Here is a 3,747-nt window from a genome sequence, read left to right as displayed (position 1 = left end):
TACCTCTCCAGGTTAGGGAGTTTCATCCTGATCTCCCCCTAAAAAAACAGAGAATAACCCAGTTACATCTTCCAGAAAGTTTATGATGATTGCACATTTCAGCTCTTCTTTTCATTGGAGATGGGGTACACAGAGGTGGGGAGGGTCAGAGAATAGGAACAAGTGACCAGAGGCCACTACACGCTGAGAATGAGAGAAGATTTCTACCAGCACACATGCAGAAACATTTATCTTGTAGTCTTTGTACCTCAGAATAAGAAGGAAGCCACAGACTTTGCTCATCAGGCTCTACCTGAAGCTGGACTCCTCTTTCCTATTTCAACCTGTTTTTCTCTCTGGAATGCATTGCAGGCGAAAACACAATTTGGGCCGTAAGCGATAGCATGAGACAGTTGGAAAGAACACACAGTCTTCATTGAAAGCCAGGTAGGCCTAAGTTAGTATTCTGACTCTATATCTTACCAGCTGTGGGACGCTGGGCAAGTTAATTTAATTTTTCCAGGCCTCAGTTTTCACATCTATAATATGGGAGAGTAATAATGTCTTCATTACAGGGCTATTGTGAGACTTAGAAATGAAGACCACAGAACGCCTGGCATGTAATAGGAACCATCATTATGATGACAGTGTCCTCCCAAATAGTCATCAGGCTCGGCTTGGACCTTCAGAGATGAGAAGCAAGTTAAAATGCCCCCACGGCTTCCAGCATTAATAAGTGTCCATGTCCTGCCAAAGGGAGCCCTTGCGATGATTTAGATAAATTGCCACCTTGTTTGACCTCAGATTCCGTCATCACCATACTTCTCTGCGGTGATAGGCAAAGAAGGAAGTTTGGTGGTTGGCATATGGGCTCCTTTCCCCAAAGGAGCCCCTCTTCTATCAGCCATTTCTCTGCCTGCTCTGCTCTGCAGTTTTTCAGTGTAGATGTTTCTCAGCTGGAACGGGAGCACATGGTTTGGGTAAATGTAATTAGTGTATTACTAAGGAAATATAATGAGCTATACTGAATCCAAGTCCTTTGTATTTTTAGAGAAATGTCATAGGATATGTGCTCCAGTACTTTCTCTCTAATTGGGGGTGGGGGGAAGCAGATGGAGATTATGGTAATTAAAATGTAGAATCATTAAAAAAATCCATTCACAAAGCAAAAAACAAAACAACCCACCAAGGATAATGGTCACACTTTCTGGTTTTATGCTCAGTTCCAAACATTTAAAGTTTCTTTTATCAAGGACAAATATCTACAAAGAAATCTGCAGATCAAGGAGCTCAACAAGAGAAAAACTACATAAAATCCCTACAATTATAATTCCTGATACGAACTTTCCCTGCCCTCTGGTAGGGAAGCAGCAGACAGGTGGGGCTCCTTGAACTGTCTGGGAGAGTGTGGGGTCCCCATGTGTGCTGTGACATTTCCCAAAACACCCAGGTGCCCCAGATGGAAAGCAACTTAAAAGAACACATCCGAGAGCTTTTATGAACTTGGAGAGTCATCTTAACTTCCAGGTCTCAGGTTTCCACTTATAAAATTGGAATAAAGAATAGTATTTAAGAATCTTTATGGTTCTGAGTTAACATGAAACTAACTTTTCTTGAATTGAGAAAAACATCACAGTCATACAAATAACAACTAAGGAGCTTTATGTATGTTTATTTCTTTATTTTTCCTCACAGCAACTTGGCACTATAAGGGTCTGTTGTATACAGTGTCCTGAACAGGACATGAAGGCTCAGAGCTATGAACTGATTAACCTTAGATAGCTAGTAAGTGGTCAAGTTAGGATTAGAACCCAGATCTGTCTGAGTCACTAAGCTATGCTTTTTTCATAAATGATGTTTCCTTGAGTCCTAAAGGTTAGAAAAATGGAAATGCTGGTGGTAGCCATTACTTCTTTTATTTATCAAATATTTATTAAGCGCCTACAATTGCTAAACCCTGTACTAGGGGGTGGGAATACAGCCAGAGCATTCATGGGACTCATAGCCCTGCAAAGTTGAAGGCATTATTGTTATTGTTCATCATGGCTAAGAATGAAATGCAAAAATACAGTTTGGTCTTCCTTAAAGTTATGCAGCCCTTTACAATTTCCAGGCTCTTCAGGTTTAGTACCTTATTTTGATCTTTACAGTGAGAAAGAAAAGAAATAGTATTGATAATATTATGTCTATCTTCCAGATAAAGAAACTGAGGCTCAGAAAAGTCATGTGCCAGAATTTAAGTCTTCCCAGGCCGTGTCCAGTGCTCTTATATTATGCAAGGCAGCCTCTTGCACTCAGTAGGAAAGCATAGTTCCTATTGGGTTCATCCAATACTTCTTTTGTTCACTTGTCTGTCTGTGTGATGCGACATAGCTCCAATGGCAGTTTTTATTTTCCTGCAGCCTTTATAGGCACAGGCAGGTGTGCCTGGGACATCCCTGGACTGAGGCCTGCTCTGGCTTAGAGACAGACTTCCAGGCTGGTGCCTCATGACCCAGGCAGTGGTGATGGGTCACCGCCTCTCTTCCAGGTCACACTGCTTTGAATGGGATGCACCACTAGTTCAACTCAACCTGCATCCACATTTACAGTGTAGAAAATGGCCCCAGCTTCAGGACTATAATTTGGGGGCCCTTTACTTAACCCAAGGACTTTCTCCAAGGCTGGGCACAGTGTTTGAAGAAAGGCACAAATGAACAGAAATCAACAGAGTGGGGACACTTCCCAGAGTCCATGTCAGCTGAGAGGCAACTAGGACACCAGGGAGATTTTGCTTGGAGAAGAGAACACATGGATGGCTGGGGGATGGAAAAAGGAAAAAAAATATTGATTTAATATTCACTATGTATCAGGCACTGTACAAGGGTCTGAAAATAGAGAAACATTCTTGTCCTCATGGAGCATATGCTAAGTTATAAATATAATAGCTTACATTTTTCCTTTTTTATCTTTGTCCGAGTATATATTTAATGATTTTTAGGAAGACAGGAAGGGAGAGAGAGAAACATCAATGTGATAGAAAAACATCAGTCAGTTGCCTCCCAAATGCTCCCTGACCAGGGATCAAACCCACAACCTTTTGGTGCACGAGGATCGAACGCTCAACAAACTGAGCCACTCGGCCAGGGCTGGCTTACATTTTTTTGAGGGCTTATCTTGCTCAAATATTGACCTGAAAGCCTCATATAAATGATTACATTCAATCCCAAAAAACCCTCTATGAGGCAGCTATTATTATTACTATGCTCATTTGGCAGGAAGGAAACAGGCACAAGAGGTAAAGGACTTGCTTGAGGTGTTAAGATCAGTAACAACTGGATGCTGACCCTGTGCCTTTAGACTGCAGCGCCTGTGTGCTTAACCAGTAGGCTCACTGCCCTTCTCGAGTCTAAGGAGGTAGATTTATGGCAGGCCCATCCCCCTGGGTCTCTCACAGTGCCCGTGCCAGAGCAGACTGTGACTTTGAACCATTGCCTGGCCTCTGCTTGAAGGCTGCAGGCACCGAAGAGGGTTACACAGTGAAGAAAAAAGAAAGAAATACTTGCACACTCACTATTCCCTTTGATCTCAGCAGCTCTGCGAGGAACCTGCTATCACCACCACTTTACAAATGAGAGGTCTGTAACTTGGGAGATGAAGGCATTGCCCCAGCAGGCTAATGTCCCAGAGCCTGGCCTGGAGCCCTCCACAGGACCCAGGGTGCAGGGTCTCCCTTGTGCTGTATTTTAAAAATTCCCTGCAGTGAGCATGTATTTTCTTTATAACCAC

General features: G+C 42.9%; 1 pseudogene; it reads left to right on the top strand.

Annotated features, from left to right (window-relative positions):
* Positions 1 to 3,371: 3,371 nt before the first annotated feature.
* On the top strand, positions 3,372 to 3,500 carry LOC148091962 (small nucleolar RNA SNORA42/SNORA80 family; annotated as a pseudogene).
* The last annotated feature ends 247 nt before the right edge of the window (positions 3,501 to 3,747 follow it).

This window comes from Miniopterus natalensis, chromosome 11 (assembly GCF_054644295.1).
Source record: "Miniopterus natalensis isolate mMinNat1 chromosome 11, mMinNat1.hap1, whole genome shotgun sequence".
Lineage (NCBI taxonomy): Eukaryota > Metazoa > Chordata > Mammalia > Chiroptera > Miniopteridae > Miniopterus > Miniopterus natalensis.
The sequence above is the reverse complement of the archived record's forward strand: the minus strand, read 5'-3'. Positions and strand labels throughout refer to the sequence as shown.